The 18,131-nt window shown below is 50.1% G+C and overlaps 5 non-coding genes and 1 pseudogene across 5 annotated transcripts; 4 read left to right on the top strand and 2 right to left on the bottom strand.

Annotated features, from left to right (window-relative positions):
• Positions 1-4,636: 4,636 nt before the first annotated feature.
• On the top strand, positions 4,637-5,869 carry LOC147879081 (uncharacterized; annotated as a pseudogene).
• A 3,096-nt stretch (positions 5,870-8,965) lies between these two features.
• On the top strand, positions 8,966-9,039 carry TRNAF-GAA (transfer RNA phenylalanine (anticodon GAA)). Its single transcript has one exon. It is a non-coding gene; the product is annotated as a tRNA-Phe (tRNA).
• A 1,302-nt stretch (positions 9,040-10,341) lies between these two features.
• TRNAA-UGC (transfer RNA alanine (anticodon UGC)) lies at positions 10,342-10,414 on the bottom strand. Its single transcript has one exon. It is a non-coding gene; the product is annotated as a tRNA-Ala (tRNA).
• Positions 10,415-14,725: 4,311 nt separating this feature from the next.
• On the top strand, positions 14,726-14,799 carry TRNAR-UCG (transfer RNA arginine (anticodon UCG)). Its single transcript has one exon. It is a non-coding gene; the product is annotated as a tRNA-Arg (tRNA).
• An 897-nt stretch (positions 14,800-15,696) lies between these two features.
• TRNAG-UCC (transfer RNA glycine (anticodon UCC)) lies at positions 15,697-15,767 on the bottom strand. Its single transcript has one exon. It is a non-coding gene; the product is annotated as a tRNA-Gly (tRNA).
• A 762-nt stretch (positions 15,768-16,529) lies between these two features.
• Positions 16,530-16,603, top strand: TRNAP-UGG (transfer RNA proline (anticodon UGG)). The gene has a single exon. It is a non-coding gene; the product is annotated as a tRNA-Pro (tRNA).
• Positions 16,604-18,131: the final 1,528 nt, after the last annotated feature.

Raw genomic sequence — 18,131 nt, 5'->3', positions numbered from 1 at the left:
CCAATATCAAAATCTATTGGGAATGGAATGCTTCTTGCAGCAGGAAAGGCAAAACTAACTTTGGCAGGGTGGAAATACCAGCCAGGGCGGCCCAATAGGACGAGATGCGGATTCGAACCGCGAACGTTAGGCTTTCAGCCGATCGATTTCCCAATCAATCTATCCCGTCAGGGGGGCCACTTCTCGACGCCGGGCCCTAGGGAAAAATATTGATATTGGTAGGGGAAAGCGGTAGAGAAAGCCCTAGTTCTGGTAGGGACGGGACGGGAAAGCCCAAACCAAGGCTCCCTGGCCTGAGAAATCCTTACCAACGGAAGGAGAGGTATCTTCCCTTGCGGAACGGATTACCCGAGCCAGGGATGTACCTTCAGAGGGAGCTTTATTCTACCCCAGCCCAGCCTTCTCAGGCCCAAGCAAAGGTCTCACTTCCTCCTATCACTCCTCTCCCACGCAACTGAGCTTTGCCGAGCCAAGGCCACTGAAGTGAAGAGGCTCATCACCTGAAGGAACCACCACTAACCCGGCTAGGGTGGCGAAAGAGGAGCACCATAATGCATTGTTGTTGCTCGGCCTATAGTAAGTATTCGTAAAATTTCGCATTTTCGGTTCCGGTTGGTGATCAATTAGTTAGCGAGCGAAGCGAGCGTGCAAGCGCGCTAATGGGATCCCGGGCCCTAAGGCAAGGGCGGTGAAGGCAGTTCAGCAAGGATTGATCCGAGTTGTTTAATAATACGAAATTTTGTAGATGGATGACCGGCACTTTCCCGCAAGCAGGCAAGTGGGAACTGGGAATCCGGAGCTACGCTAGCCCTCTTTCGTTAGGCAAGCCTGGTGGCACAGGGCCGGTCCTTGAAGTCGGCTGGTATGAGAAATTCTTACTGGCAAAAGCAGAGAAGGATATTCAGGCACGTCGTGATCGTGATTAGCTAGAGGACTAAGCCATTCCACTTCCAGAACGACGTGCGTTCCGTCGCACAGATCGATTTCCGGCAGCCCACCAAGATATCCAGTACCCCTATGTATCCAACACCTGCTACATGGGAACCGCATTGGTAGTAGAGCCTAGGGGTTTCCGGCATACAGGTCAGGGCAAGTTCGGGCTGGGGCTAGGCATGTGAAGGTCTCCAAGGGCATGTGAAGTCTTCCGAATCGCATGATCTTATCCCGTTAGGGAGAGCGAACCGGCGCTACACCTCACCTAATGTCTGCTACCCTACAGGATATTAGCCAATTCGGAAGGGAGGGAAGGAAGGACGGCAGATTACTTTGGCCGGGCAGAAGTGGGCACTTTCCTTTAGGGAGCCACGTGCAAATCCACTGAGAATGGAAATTTCGTATATAGAATCCGCAATTGGACCATGGAGTGCAAATCCACTGAGAATTGTCCAAGGAATGGAAATTCAATCTTGCTTTCTTTGGCGTACCCACCGCGGAAAGGCATCGATTCCGGGAAGGAATTTCGGAATTGCGTATTCTAGTGGATGCGGCAAAGGCTCGCCGCACCCACCAAGAAGTTGGGCTCGCACTATCGTATCTGTTGGGGGAGCGTTGGCTCGCACTCCCCGGCAAGTTGAACGGTTGAATCATGTTGGCACACCATCGACTTTCCCTCGGCACCATTCCACGGGTTCGATTCCGGGATAGCCTTAAACTGCCATGAATATCCCCAGCTTTAATAACCAACACCACAAGACATGCCTGGAAACGGAAGAATGATTACAGAGCAAATGGCGACGAGTATCAAGGGAAAATTGAGGATTCTACAGGACGACTTCGCCGAACACATGGGCACGCTAAGAAACTTCCCCGGCCGCCCGGGGCCAGGCGATCTCAGTGAGCTCTCGGAAACCCTTTTTGTTATCCGTGACGCCACCCTGCCGGATATGCAATCGGTAGCGAGGCCTTTGGTGCAATTCGGACCGCCGTTCGATGAGTTGATGGAAGCTATAGACTGGGCTCTCGCCCCCCTGTGGCAAACCCCGCTTCCAAATTCACGCCGAGGCCTTCAGCCTATCCTGCCCCTATTGACACGAGTTGGGATCAAGTGGGAACTCACCGTAACCGAGATCACCGAAAAGGTAAACCTGGGGTTGGACGTGCGAATATGGGATTATTTCGAGCCAAATGTGTTTCTTTTTTATGTATGTAATCTTTCTTATGTATGGAATCTTGGAGCTCAAATCTTGGCAATCATCGCACCACTTCTACTAGGAGTAGCCTTTCTAGTGTTAGCCGAACGTAAAGTCATGGCTTCCATGCAACGTCGGAGGGGTCCTAATGTAGTGGGATTATTTGGGTTGTTACAACCTTTAGCGGATGGTTTGAAATTAATTATAAAGGAACCCATTTCACCTTCAAGTGCTAATTTCTTTCTTTTTATAATGGTTCTGGTAATCACATCTATGTCAAGTTTGGTTGCTTGGGCTGTTACACCTTTCGATTACGGTATGGTATTGTCGGATTTCCACGTAGGTATGCTCTATCTATTTGCTATATCTTCTCCGGGGGTTTATGGCATTATTACAGCGGGTTGGTCTAGTAATTCTAAATATGCTTTTTTAGGAGCATTACGATCTGCCGCTCAAATGGTTTCGTACGAAGTGTCTATTGGTCTTATTATTATTACTGTATTAATCCGTGTAGGTTCTTGTAATTTCAGCGAGATTGTCATAGCGCAAGAGCAGATATGGTTTTGCGTTCCCTTGTTCCCCGTATTGATTATGTTTTTCATTTCTCGTTTAGCAGAAACTAATCGAGCTCCGTTTGATCTACCAGAAGCAGAAGCTGAATTAGTGGCGGGCTATAATGTGGAATATTCCTCAATGGGGTTTGCTCTTTTTTTTTTGGGGGAGTATGCTAATATGATCTTAATGAGGTGCGGAGCTTTGCATCTGACATTCGTTGGGCTTCCGCTCTCTGCAGGAGCCAGCGTCCTCTCAAGGGCCTTGTGCAGTAAACCCCTCCGGGCGACGATCCGAAGACTAGTAGGTCCCGCGAAGCTTTCGGGGAGGGGTAGCCTGGTGTGTAAGCACAGCAACGAACCGCGAACCCATCGGACGACCTATCTAGGATTGGGGGGATATCCTAAGTGGTTACCTCGTAACTCTTCCCTAGACCTATACTATCGAATGCTCATATGGGAAAGTGCGCTCCTAGGTCTGGAACCAGGGAGGGTTGCTCCGAGAAATCCTTTATCGTCCCCTCCAGAGGGTGCGGACACACCTGCACGGATTACAGGTGACGGCTACAAAGATGGCGGGGAAGGAAACAGTACTCGACATCCAGGGATGAATGTAAACCCATTGGACAGGGATAATCATTCTGGTCCTGGGAGAGAAGACTCACCGGCGGTGGTAGACACTAGTCCGAGGGGCGCGAAGCGCTATGAGTCACTGAGACGACGGCAGGGCGCGAAGCGCACCCATGTACTCAGAACTATTGCGGGCAAAAGACTGCTACTGGCGTCCCAGGAGCGAATCGAGTCTAAACCAGGCAACTTAACCCCCGGCGAAGAGGGCTCATTTCTGAAAACTTGTTCGTTGGAGGGGATCTCTTTGGAATGGTTGGAGAGAGACTCGCCGCGCCTCTTGTCAGGCGCCTTGCTCGAGCCCGCGGGGGGAGTGATGATACCGCTTATTTATGAAAAACCGTTCCCGGAAATCGCATTTGGGGCCTTTTCCATAAATTATTTTTCGGGCCGATGACTCTTTTGCAAAAAACGGGCTTTGCTCCCGAGTTTAGACCGCTCACAGTAGTAGCACCGAGGGACAAGATCATTTAGGGGGCAATAAGGACGGTACCCGAATCTATTTACGAGCCCCAGTTTCTAGACACATCGCACGGATTCCGCCCGGGTCGAGGCTGCCACTCGGCCCTGAGACAGATCGAAACAGAGTGGGCTGGAACCTCTTGGTTTTTAGAATTCGACACTAGAAAGTGTTTTGACACCATCGACCGACATTGACTCATCTCAATCTTGAGAGGGGAGATCAACGATCCTAATTCCTTTAACCTCACTCACGAACCGTTTTCCGCCGGACTTGTAGGGGGTGAGAGGGGTGGCTTTTCCTCCAGGGTCCCACAGGGCAGTGTACTATCACCCCTATTATGCAATATTTACTCGCATAAGCCCGATCGGGAGATGGAGAGGATCCGGCAAGAGCACGAAACTCCGAAGGCTCAGGGAAGAGAATCGGTTTTCTTCGGGATGACAGGTCGGGGGAACTAAAAAAACTCTGGGGAAGAAGCAAGCTTCGACTCTCCTTCAGTAGACGACAAAGCCATCGTGGGGGTGAAACGCATCCAACGTAAAGCGTCTCCTTCCCGGACCTCCGCTAGGAGGTCCAGGAAATTACCCGGGAATTTATCCCGGACCCCCGAGATCGGGGGAATTGCTTTGCACTTTCCTGGCTTCGCCCCTTCCTGCTTCCCCTTCCTTCCCGACCCGGGAGGGGAGCGGCCTCCTACCTTATTCCCTCTTCTGCTCCCCTTTCCAACGCTAAGAAGCGTTTTCTGCCCCTCGGGCCTTCGAGCCGAGGCAGAGCCGAAGCAAAGCCTTCGCGCCTTCATTCGTAGAGCCAACGGTTTCACCTCGAAATGAGCAAAGGCCGAAGGTGGAGAACTCTACGCGTTCTCCATGAGAAACCCCCGTGGCCTGATGAAGCTGGACGGGGAGGCGGGACTAGCTATCAGGTTGGGACGTAGACGCCTAGCTCGTGAGCAGGGGCTATCCCCCGTGGACTTCAATGACCCAGACTTCGTTAGGATCCGTTACGTCTGATATGCCGACGACTTCCCACCGGGAATCGTTGGTCCCGTAGAGTTGATAATGAAAATCCAAGAACGTATCACCCACTCTCCACAATCTGACCCGAACCCTGAGGTAGGCTCTGCAGGATTCGCAGAAATAGCTGCAGGGACGGTAGAATCCCCCGGTACGATCATTCGGGGAGTCCCGGCTTCGAATACTCCCCTACAATTCCCGCGAGAGCTGGAAAAGCGCCGGAGAGTCAAGCACCGTATCCATCCCACAGCTCCCTACTGACGCTCCGCCATCCATTCCAAGTCAGAGGACCCAGGGAAGAGTATCCCGGTCTGATAGCTAACGAAGAAGAGAAGAGAAACGGGGAGTTTACAGGACGCGGGGCTTTAACTAGCAGAGACTCCGAAAACAGCAGGGGTCAGCCCCCAGGGGAGCGTCTTACGGGAGACCGCCAGGGACATCCGGCAAAGATCGAGAGAGATCTCGCATAGCCCAGGTCGGAGCAACGTGCCATCAGACGTTCAATAGGCAGTCCCATGATTGGACGAATCGTTGAGCGTCTGGATGTCTTCATTGGAGACTCCCAGAGCGCTAGGAGGTCGGAAGGGCCAGAAGGGACGGGGGCACTGGGAACAAACGGGGTCTTTCAGCAAGTTACTCATACAGATCTGGGCGCCCATAAAGAAAATATTCCAAAGGCTTCGGGATCGAGATATCATTAGCCAGAGGAAGGCCCGTCCAACCCACGTGGCCCGCTTGACGAACGTCAGCGACGAAGACATCGTCAATTGGTTCGCGAGCGTCGCGAGAGGTTTTCCGTCCTACTACTACTATAGGTGTTGCGACAACCCTTATCAAGTCTGAGCGATTGTCGACTACCAGATTCGCTGGTCCGCTATATTTACCCCTGCCCACAAGTACAAATCCTCAGCGCGGAAGAGAATCCCAAAGTACCCCAAAGACTTACATATAGTCAATGGGGAAGGCGGGACCCCTGCCAAGTTTCCCAACAGCATGGAGCTTGGGAAGCTTAGACCAGAGTTCCTGACGAGGAAAAATCTGAACAAGGAGGACGCATACGAGACCTTAGATCAGGTGTACATATGATATTCCAGAAACGTGATCATCGGTCTAAACCTGCGGTAAGGGAGGTGTGAGGAGGGCCTGGTGCAGATGCGCCATGTACGCAAGTTGGCCCGGCTTGAATATTATTTCGGTAAAAGGTGATTTTGAGAGGAGGCCGAAAGTGGGTCTCGACGCATCCAACGCTTGGCGTTTTCCCGGGCGTTCTTAAAAACGGTATAAAGAGAGCCTTTGAGCCTTCGACCCCCCTTTTCTGACAGGTTGGGGAACCCCTGATTTGATGGTAGCCAACTCAGTACCTTTAATGCTATCGCATTCTCTCCGGGTTAAAACCAGGCCGGGAGGAAGTGTGCTTATCAGCACAAACCCGGCTTTCAGCTGCCCCTCCTGTAGGTTGAGCGGTTTCAATCTCTCCTTCCGGGCCCCCGTGGGTTCGGGACGAAGGGCTGATAAGCACTTTCCAGGTTAAACCCCCTCTCCGGGGGGCTTTTGGCCCGGGAGGTGTCCCTGCCGCCGGGACCCTCTCGGCTTCCCATCCCAGGTGAAACGGGTAGAGTGCCTACAGGTACTGGGTAAAGCATTTATTAGCGCTTTCCTTGGCCTAGAGGGCCGCCTACCCCTCGTTGTTCTCCCGTTGAGGGGACCCACTCACTTTCGCCGATTCTTCTCTGTCTACGCGGGCTCCAAGCCCTGCAGGCCAGCCTGAACTGTAAGTCAATCCCACTCTGTGCCAATCACCACCGAGACATCCATGCGAGAGAGATCGGATTCGAAGACCTAGACGTTGCGTTGGTTAGGGGGGAGGAGACTCAATATTCCCGGGACGGAGCCGTATGACGCGAGAGTGTCACGTACGGTTCCTTGAGAAGGGTGTGGATACACCTATCGGGCTAAGGGCCACGGAGCCGCGCCCTCACTCTCCTAGTCTATGTACATTGCTTTTCCCGGGAGGTTGGCCACTTATTTCAGATCGTTTCCAGGGGACTCCGGGCTCAATCTGGTTTGGTATAAAGGTTATTCTCTTTTCGTTCGTATATATACGGGTTCGTGCAGCATTTCTACGATATCGTTATGATTAACTAATGAGACTTGGACGGAAAGTCTTCTCGCCTTTACCATTAGCTCGGGTAGTTTCTGTATCCGGTGTTCCAGTAGCCTTTGACTGGCCACCTTAGTGGATTTAGCCATTTCTATATCGAAACCGAAGCGGTTTGTCATTTTTTCTTCCTATAGAACTTTTCAGTACGAACCAACACTGGGGGAAGGTCCGACCCCTTCCCCCCCTTCTCTCTCTTATTCCCCAGCAGGAATATCCGCCGATGTAGATTGTCACGCATCTCCAACCAATATGGAGATACCTGGAATCAGGACGAGATCCTCATCACCTGTATCAATTGCATCTTGGATTTGTTTCTGACTACTACATGACATGGTTGCTGTAGGTTCCGGAACATCCATTGGAGTTGACTTTTTTTTGCTACCCACCAGCCAGACGGCACCAGCCATGCCGCATCAGGTTGCCACGCAGGGAGATCAATACGTTGCTCATTATCTTGATTTGATGGGAAGTTAACAAGGGTACGTGGAATCGTCACGTCGAATTAATCCGCGTCGAATTAACTTAACTGGGTGGGGAAAATCCACACCTCCCACTTGTGTAATATTCCTCCCGTTCACAACCAAGCTCCGATTCTCCGGATAACCATCAGGTCCGGTTCGAGTGACACCGACTTAGAAGACTTACCAATTCTTTCCCCGAATCAACACTTCATAAACATGTGTTTGATCGAAGTGACGAACATCCGCGAGCATTCTCCCCTCCTCGTGGTTATCACCAATATTCACTGATACGACTTTGTGGGGTAAGAACCCCACCGAACTGTATTAAACCCTACTAGTATTTGGATCTTATTTCCCGCGCGGTACCGTCACGCAATACTATCAACACGTCCCCGTACTACGTACTGAGGATCCAAATTCATCAATATTGCAGTTCCCCGACAATTACTTATCTTGGCTTCCCTGTTCCAACAAATAGTCCACTGTCTATCCCGACCGATCCCACGTCCCATTGATCCGACAATTCCTGTTACAACCGGGGAGTACTACTGACTCGTTTCGGAAATTCTTTCGTTTGTCACGTAGTAGAAACTTCTCGACCGTCCAGTCAAAATGGATTGAGCTGGAGAAAAAGCTTTCGATGCTACTTCATTAGTTTGGGTCTTCCAAACATGATTGCGAATCTTCCTCTTCGACCTAGAAGTACGTTTCTTTGGAACTGCCGTAATGAAATCCATCTATTCGGTTTTATCATCGAAATGAATGCAACGAGTATGTTGATACGTATGAGTAGAATCAATATAATGAGGGAGGGGAGGGTGATTGCGTAGAATCACTAGAAGGGGAACAATTGAGGGAACTGAGTTTCCACTCTATGCAAAAGAATCCCATCAAGAACCATTGATTATTTTATGGTAGCGATTTGCTAATCAACCAACTCCTTTCCATTTAAGCAAATGGGATCTACTACAGATCGAACCAAATCCGTGTCTATTGCCTGCAAAGAGAGAGTCCTTCATTCCCAGGTTCAAGCCTCTGGTTTCGGATACTTATGTCTCTGTGATGCAACGCGTGTATGCGATTATCGATGGCCTTCCTTGGGGTCCTCCTTATCCTATCCCCGATTGGTCAATTTCACTTTGTTTCCCAAGCAAAGCAAGGGTCTAAGTGCTAAACCCTACCAGCAACAACCCCACCCCCAGCGCTGGGATGGAGCACGAAACCGGGGGCCCATACCTTTGCCGGAGAGTGAGCGTTAGACGAGTTTGCTCAGGGAGCAAAGGAATCTATTTGTCAACTCTGTTCGATGGAGCATCGAACGTTAGCTTCGAAGGGCTTGCCGGGGAAGCGCTACGCGCTGGAAAAGTGCAGATTTGGCCGGCAGAAGTGGGTGGGCACTTTCCCGCTTGCTTGCCGACTTCTATTTCCCAAATTCTTGACCCGACAAAACGCACTTTACTCCACTTTACTCACCTGCTTCTGCTCCGCGCTTCGCTGTTTTTTCGGCAATCGGAAATGGTAGTAATAATGTAGTAATAATTGATAGCGATTCCTCTTGTAGTTTAGGTAGCTCAGTTGGTTAGAGCAAAGGACTGAAAATCCTTGGGTCAGTGGTTCGAATCCACTCCTAAGCAGCCGCAAATTATTAGGTTCGAATCTCTGCTCTGGACGATTATGTACTAGATACAACCGAAACCGCAGCTTATGAAATCTCTTTAAGCTAGAGCCACAGAGCTCTCTACCTGCCCGATCGCACGCACCAACCTTGAGCAAATGGTGTGGCCTACCTACTTCTTGCGGGCAAGTTCCTTCTAGTTATCACGGCAGTAGGATTGTCATAACGGGAAGTAAATGCCCACGGGTTCGCTACTTTTGCACACAAACGGCGGATAGAACGAGCTTCCGAATACCGAGATATACGGCACAGATATTAGCTACTATAGCATTCTCCGGTGAGGAGGATAAAATAATCCGAGGGGGTCGGTGTCTACAGAAAAAGCCATGAATATCCTAACTAAATAAAATTTGAGAACTAACAATTTATCAAAACCATCTTTATAACTTTTGTTGGCTTTAATAAGAACGCGGTGCCGGCTTTTTCTTGTCTGCTTACCTTTGCGGTGCCGGTACTTACTTGCCTGCTTGCAGTGCCGCCTCTTCTTGCCTGTTTGCTTGCTGTTGGTGCCGGTACTCATGTGCCTGCTTGCTTTTATGATGCCTCAGGCACCTACTTCATTGCCCGCTTGCTTTTGCTCGCGGTGCCGGCTCTTCCCTGTCTGAGGGAAAGTGCCCGGTGAGATCTTTATTAACTGAATATCCCCCCTGCATTGAAATTTAAGAAGAGATTTTACGGTTCTCCTTCTTCGTTTTATTCTGTTCATTCCTCCCTATTTCCCTGGTAAATGCCCGAATCTCTTCTCTGTAATTTGTTCCTCTTTCTCCACTTCCTCAGGAGATATCCTGTTCGTTAAATATCGGTTCATCTTCTTCATTATCACTATTCCCTTCGCTGTTCCGTTGACAGGGGAACTCTTTAATATCCCCCTCGACCACGGATCAAGATTACCCGACTTGACAACAACAGCAAACACCCACCTTAAGGAATGGAATGGATTTCTGGTAACGCTAGGTTGATTGGAGTACAAATCAAGGAAAGACTGACTGTTATGGAGAGAAGAGGTCTCGCCTTGATCCCATCTCGTTTGTTGCCAAACCATGAGGTTCCTAGGGAACGGAGTCACTTTTCCTGATAAGGAGAAGGAACGAGGCTCACGGGATTCCAAAATAATACCATCTGCCGGTTCCCCGGTGGGAGGGCGCACTTGGAGTCACTTTTCCCGATAAGGAGAAGGAACGAAGCTCACGGAATTCCAAAATAATACCGTCTGCTGGTGGCGCTTCTGGATCCTTATCCAATGCGCTAATCTGTATATGAATGGAGACGATCGGACTCGAACCGATAACTTCATACTTGCAAAACATGCGTTCTACCGATTGAACTACGCCCCCGTCCTCGTTCCATGCGCAACACGTATCATACAGGCAGGCACGGGGGAGCTATTGTTTATACATGCTCGTAGCCCTTTTTTTATAGAGTCTAAACCCTATCCAAGACACGGTCCCATCCCATCACACTGTCGAAACTGTGTCATAAGAGTATGTCGTTGACAGCAGTAATAGTTCACGAATCTTTCCTCGTAATAATAGTTCACCACGTATCGGCGCTAGAGATAAGCCGCTTCCTCGGGAGCCTCCTCAAGGCTCCCCCATTATTTCGAAACTTTATCTCTTTCCAGGCCAGGCCGTGAAAGCGCTTTCCGGCGAAAACGCTAACGCGTTTTCGGCCGCCTTATCCCATTTCCTGCCCCCCCGGATATGGGTTGTTGATTGCGCCTGACCGGCACCTCTAGTTAGTACGACACATCTTTCGGAATACGAGCGAATGCTCGGATCAGTATTTCTTAATGATTCGAGCTAGGTACCCAGAAGTACGTGAGGCCAGAATGTATGTGAACCATTCGGCCATGACCTCATTTCTTGAGCCAGAGGGGGAACCGCTCCGCGAAATGAGCTGGCAAGAGCAGGCAGCAACTCTTGATCCGTTTCACTCTCGTGATTCAGGAGGGAGGAAATGGGATTCGAACCCATGATACAATCTTCTCGTATGTTGATTTAGCAAACCAATGCCTTAAGCCGCTCAGCCATACCTCCATCGACCATCGCTTGCTGTGGGGAATAGAACGAAGTGTGATAGCATACGCCTGGAAAAGGCGGAAGGCCGGGCCCGCTAGGGTTCCCCCGGGGCCGATAGACAATTTATCCCGTCCCGGCGCCGAGTTGCACTTTATCCTTTTCATTAGATAGGCACTCTACCCGTTCCTTTCGGGGAGATTCGAAGCGGGCCTTTGGCCCAAAAGGAAAGATCTTATTGGAATGGAAAGTCTAGCACAAGAGATTACGCCAAAAGCTCGCTCTTCAGAAGAGATCTCTCAACACAACAAGGGTGGGCCTGCGAACCGCAACTCGGCCTCCGCTTCGTTGTTATGGCTATTTGGGCCTACGGTGGCAGCCTAGACTAGAGAGGTGCCCTCAGCCACCCAAAGGATACACACTTTCGCTACGCCAGTATCTCGAACTTGTACGACTGGGGGCGATAGCTGGTCCTTGTATATCCCTCCGACCCTCTCCGGGGAACCGCGATGCGCTCCATATCTGGTGTGATACTTGTTTCTTGCAGAGCACAACTATATTGGCCTTTCGTACCGAGCTGGGTAATCAGAGGAAAAGAGATTCGAACAACCAACTTTTGCTTTTAGAGATCATTATTCCACCATTGGAACCACTCCCCCAAATCAAGCAGTTATTCCTTTTTCGAGGGGTCCGGGTCGAAATGACAAATTTTCTCCCGTTCTTTTTTTTCGGAGGATGGTGAAGATGTTATCATTATATAACGATAACTCGAATTTATACAACGATAACAGAAATTCAAGGATTGACTTTCGCGGAGGTTCCCCGCCGCTGTTCCCTGGGCACCCCCTGGCCCTTCGGTGCCATTCTGGCCCGAATTCTCGTATATAGATGCAAATCTGAGATGAATTAGATAGTAATGAAATAATAATAATATAACGAAGTCGTCGCGGGTTGTGTGACCTGCCTGATGAGTCCAAAAGGACGAAACGACTGGCTGCTCTCCCGGCAGCAGTGGAAAAGTGAAGGGATTTCACGAAGAAATGTTATGGCCAGGCGGGGCCAACCAATATCAAAATCTATTGGGAATGGAATGCTTCTTGCAGCAGGAAAGGCAAAACTAACTTTGGCAGGGTGGAAATACCAGCCAGGGCGGCCCAATAGGACGAGATGCGGATTCGAACCGCGAACGTTAGGCTTTCAGCCGATCGATTTCCCAATCAATCTATCCCGTCAGGGGGGCCACTTCTCGACGCCGGGCCCTAGGGAAAAATATTGATATTGGTAGGGGAAAGCGGTAGAGAAAGCCCTAGTTCTGGTAGGGACGGGACGGGAAAGCCCAAACCAAGGCTCCCTGGCCTGAGAAATCCTTACCAACGGAAGGAGAGGTATCTTCCCTTGCGGAACGGATTACCCGAGCCAGGGATGTACCTTCAGAGGGAGCTTTATTCTACCCCAGCCCAGCCTTCTCAGGCCCAAGCAAAGGTCTCACTTCCTCCTATCACTCCTCTCCCACGCAACTGAGCTTTGCCGAGCCAAGGCCACTGAAGTGAAGAGGCTCATCACCTGAAGGAACCACCACTAACCCGGCTAGGGTGGCGAAAGAGGAGCACCATAATGCATTGTTGTTGCTCGGCCTATAGTAAGTATTCGTAAAATTTCGCATTTTCGGTTCCGGTTGGTGATCAATTAGTTAGCGAGCGAAGCGAGCGTGCAAGCGCGCTAATGGGATCCCGGGCCCTAAGGCAAGGGCGGTGAAGGCAGTTCAGCAAGGATTGATCCGAGTTGTTTAATAATACGAAATTTTGTAGATGGATGACCGGCACTTTCCCGCAAGCAGGCAAGTGGGAACTGGGAATCCGGAGCTACGCTAGCCCTCTTTCGTTAGGCAAGCCTGGTGGCACAGGGCCGGTCCTTGAAGTCGGCTGGTATGAGAAATTCTTACTGGCAAAAGCAGAGAAGGATATTCAGGCACGTCGTGATCGTGATTAGCTAGAGGACTAAGCCATTCCACTTCCAGAACGACGTGCGTTCCGTCGCACAGATCGATTTCCGGCAGCCCACCAAGATATCCAGTACCCCTATGTATCCAACACCTGCTACATGGGAACCGCATTGGTAGTAGAGCCTAGGGGTTTCCGGCATACAGGTCAGGGCAAGTTCGGGCTGGGGCTAGGCATGTGAAGGTCTCCAAGGGCATGTGAAGTCTTCCGAATCGCATGATCTTATCCCGTTAGGGAGAGCGAACCGGCGCTACACCTCACCTAATGTCTGCTACCCTACAGGATATTAGCCAATTCGGAAGGGAGGGAAGGAAGGACGGCAGATTACTTTGGCCGGGCAGAAGTGGGCACTTTCCTTTAGGGAGCCACGTGCAAATCCACTGAGAATGGAAATTTCGTATATAGAATCCGCAATTGGACCATGGAGTGCAAATCCACTGAGAATTGTCCAAGGAATGGAAATTCAATCTTGCTTTCTTTGGCGTACCCACCGCGGAAAGGCATCGATTCCGGGAAGGAATTTCGGAATTGCGTATTCTAGTGGATGCGGCAAAGGCTCGCCGCACCCACCAAGAAGTTGGGCTCGCACTATCGTATCTGTTGGGGGAGCGTTGGCTCGCACTCCCCGGCAAGTTGAACGGTTGAATCATGTTGGCACACCATCGACTTTCCCTCGGCACCATTCCACGGGTTCGATTCCGGGATAGCCTTAAACTGCCATGAATATCCCCAGCTTTAATAACCAACACCACAAGACATGCCTGGAAACGGAAGAATGATTACAGAGCAAATGGCGACGAGTATCAAGGGAAAATTGAGGATTCTACAGGACGACTTCGCCGAACACATGGGCACGCTAAGAAACTTCCCCGGCCGCCCGGGGCCAGGCGATCTCAGTGAGCTCTCGGAAACCCTTTTTGTTATCCGTGACGCCACCCTGCCGGATATGCAATCGGTAGCGAGGCCTTTGGTGCAATTCGGACCGCCGTTCGATGAGTTGATGGAAGCTATAGACTGGGCTCTCGCCCCCCTGTGGCAAACCCCGCTTCCAAATTCACGCCGAGGCCTTCAGCCTATCCTGCCCCTATTGACACGAGTTGGGATCAAGTGGGAACTCACCGTAACCGAGATCACCGAAAAGGTAAACCTGGGGTTGGACGTGCGAATATGGGATTATTTCGAGCCAAATGTGTTTCTTTTTTATTTTCCTCCTATTTATGAATTTGCCCCTATTTATCTCTATTTAGTCATCAGTTTGCTACTTTCCTTGATCCTAAGGGGTTTATGGCATTATTACAGAACAAATGCTTCTAATATAAAGGCAACGAAAGCTCACAGAGGAACCTTAAATTATTGGCCTGCTCAAAGAAGTACTGCAGCTCGTTTAGTCCCAATTCTTCTTATAACCAATGTTCCAACTCTGCTTTTGCTAAATCTTATGTTATTTCGGTATATTCATGCGGGAATGGAAGAGATTCTGGCAGATCATGTTCACCATGAAGTCACACGAAATCGGATCTTGATTCTCCTTAGAATCCTCTTGTTAGTTATTATCAAAGATTTCCGCTTGTTTCTTGTTCTCCATTAATTGATTATTTTCACGGGTGGCCCTCGCGGGTCACCCCCCCCCGCACCGATAGCTCAATCGGATAGAGTACCTGGCTTCGAACCAGGTGGTTAGAGGTTCGAGTCCTCTTCGGTGCACACTCCGTTCCCCTTTCCGGCTCAATCCTTGTGTTGTATTTGCCAACAATAAAAGTCGAAAAATGCGCTTAGCGCGCCTTTTTACCCTTCGCCCTTGCCGACGGAATATCGGAAACTTTTCATCACAACCACATTGATAACCTTATAAATAAGGGAAACCTCAATCTCACCACGCTAATCGCTCGCTTCCGCTCGCTTCCGAACTTGTTTTTAGCCAAATAAGCGAATTAGCTAACTCTTTTCCCGGCGTAACCAATAGCAGTGCCGGGAGAGTCCGCTCCGTAACCAATCAGTAGCAGCGTTGGTGGGCTCCTTCCGTCCCTAACCTACAGCAGTGTAGCGAGAGTCCCGGTAAGCCTATCAGGTCCAGTGCTAGCGAGAGTCTCGGTAGCCTAGCCGGTCCAGTGCTACGAAAGCCAGTCAGTTAGCGAGTACGCTAGGGAGAGTCCCTAAGGTAACCAACCTATGGCAGTTGCTAGGGAGGGTCCGGTCGTTTCCCTCCACTAACCCCCCATCAGTTTCGAACTTAAAGCCCTTCGGCATCCCCACCTCCAACTTGAGTGTCACTTGCTGAAACCCCCTGCACGAGGGTCGTAAGCATCGAAGAACTTCCTAATGGTATACCGCCAACCGTATGCCGCTATCACTGGAGAAATCAGTGATATTAGAAATGACAATACCGGGTCAGAAGTTATCCCTCGCACACTTGTTCCCACTGCTCGAAGTTTTGAAAACGTAGCGCTTTCTTTTTCGAAGTGTTCTTCCAGGTTGCTAGGACAATGACCAACCATTAGGTTTAATTTGTGTTTGTTCTATATACGAGATTTTTCAAATAAATGGCACCTTTGGTTTTCCCGTAGCCATGACCTGTAGCCATCCCTTGTCCTACCTGTCAGTTGCGGATAACGGGAATCGAACCCATATCCTCTGCTTGGAAGGCAGATAATCTACCGTTAATCTATATCCGCCTAAGTTTCGTTCCCGGGGTGTTATAAAGAGATCATTCCTATAATACGAATCGGCCGAGGCGCGGGCTTGGCCTTCCATGCGCAAAGACTTTGCCCCGCTCAAGCACCTAGTAGAATGTGAGTGATGGATCATTCGTGTTCAATTCATTTCATATACGATAATTCATGGAACGCTATCGATGAAAACTTCCCGTTCGTATCTCTCCGATTCAAGAGCAATCAAGCCAAACCAACAAGAATTCGGAATGGAAAAATTATTGACCTGCCGCGCTACGCTTGGCTTGATGGGGTCCCCCGAATCACCACAATTGGAAAAGGAGTTACGTATATATAACGACAGCGTGATTTATCTGAAAAACGAAGGGGTAAAATCTTTTCAAACAACACAAAATTCCAAATTCTGACAAATCCCGGCTGCCCTCACGGGCTTAGAAGGCACGTTGGTAGGCCTAATATTAATCAGCCCATCTCGTGCTAATGCGTCATTTCGCTCTTTCCGCGAAGAGATCGAAATTCGAATATTGCACCATTCCATGGCACTTCACTTGTGGCCCAACGTTGACCCTGAATGAAAGGTGAGAAAGACGTACAGTCCAATCTCGGTCGAAAGACAAAGCTAGGCCGTGCGACTTGCATGCAGGGACATAAGAATTTTTAGGCAAATGGCCCTTTTCCTTTCCTGAGATTGAGTGATAAGAGATCGGGTGCCAAGTGCCAATCGATCGCTGTAGCCGGCCTTCAACCATTACTGGGGATGGCCCACGAGGTGTAGCGCAGTCTGGTAGCGCATCTGTTTTGGGTACAGAGGGCCATAGGTTCGAATCCTGTCACCTCGATTACTGCCGCCATTGGGCAGGTAACATTTCGCTCCGTCCCCTTTTCACTCGTGGGAATCTCCCAGCTACTACAGACGGGATAAATGCTCAAGAAGTGGGTTTTCCACCATTCTTTTCCTTTGTTGTTACCTGATTACTGTCTACCATGGCGAAACCACCCATCAACGCCATTGCGGACCACTTTCCATCGTGACGTACCTTCGGGACTCCCATATCCAAAGCTGTAGGAAGTGGAGCGTGATTGGGCCATATGCCAACCTGGCCACTACTCGTAGATGGGACGATTTCTCGAACCTCAGAATTCCGAACAGTTCGATTAGGAGCCATTACACGAAGATTCAGTACCATCCCTTTCATTGACCCTCCACTTGTAAGGTTGCAGCCTTTGTGGTGGCTTCATCGATGTTGCGCGGGAGATTATCCAATTCCCCAGGAAGAATCATTTGAAATCCCTTAGCTTAGTGGTTTCTGTTAAACTAACATATTTCCCTGGAGAACCAGTAAATACTTCTGCTACCCCTCTCCCCAGAAGTTTCGGGTCGAGTGAACTCCGTCCCTGGCTTCTTCAACCGCACATCGAAGTCAGCCCGAAAGCGCAAGAGATCGATCCTTTAGTGTCGTATTCCGCTGCTGGCTCATACCTCCACCCTTTCCCTCGGCTATTGTTGTGCCTTCCCGCGGAAGAACCAACGCATGATGTCAGAGTCTTAGTATGTGTGCTACCTCTCCGGCATTTAGTGCTGCTTCTTGGGAAATCTCTAACAGGCTTCTTGGACGGCCGGACATTGTCTTTGAAGGCTAGTTCCCGCGGGAACCCGCTAGGCTCCCTGCCCTTTCTGGTGGCGGGTCGGAATCCTTCAGTCCCTGTTTGCTACTAGCCTCTCTATTAGAAAGAAAGGCGGGTGCTACGGAATACAAGGAGTCGGGTTTTCGGGTGCAAGAGATGAGGCATGGTCCAAGCCCATTCGGACAGATGTACCGGTATGGCATGTCGGACAGACATGAGAGTCAGCAGCATCCGATGCACCATGGATAAAACGGATGAGGAGATACCCCCCCGCTGAACCCCGTTTCTATCAGATAGAAAGGGCCAAGTAGAGCATCATTGCTTTTCCCCCTCCATGTTCCCCTTCCCTGGCAACGTGCGTGTTAAAGTGTTTGATTTCGAAAAACAGTTAAAGAGGCGGCCGTCCTCTCAACGCATCTTCGATTTTTTCTGAACACGACTCTGCCGGCCGGTTTGCACGACGTTAGCTGGCAAAGGGCTATCTCCTATATAGGTAGTGTCTGGATTCGAGGCACTATCAGGGTACATTGATTCCCTTCCCGTGTGCTGTTTCTGATCGGCCTTTCGCTTTCCCGTTGATTAACCAATTCAATAGTCAGCAGGATTGGCTTTACCCTTGGTTGACCGACCCAATAGTAAGGGGTTGGTGAAGGGTTCCGACCTTCCGGCACCCTGAAGATGCCTTCGCTGGACGGACACATCCTGCCTTCGGCTTCATGAAGCCAAGAGGGCTTACCAACG

The sequence above is a fragment of the Dipteris shenzhenensis genome, unplaced genomic scaffold, assembly GCF_047967505.1.
Source record: "Dipteris shenzhenensis isolate YYH24624 ecotype China unplaced genomic scaffold, Dip_SZ_1.0 scaf0099, whole genome shotgun sequence".
Lineage (NCBI taxonomy): Eukaryota > Viridiplantae > Streptophyta > Polypodiopsida > Gleicheniales > Dipteridaceae > Dipteris > Dipteris shenzhenensis.
The sequence above is the reverse complement of the archived record's forward strand: the minus strand, read 5'-3'. Positions and strand labels throughout refer to the sequence as shown.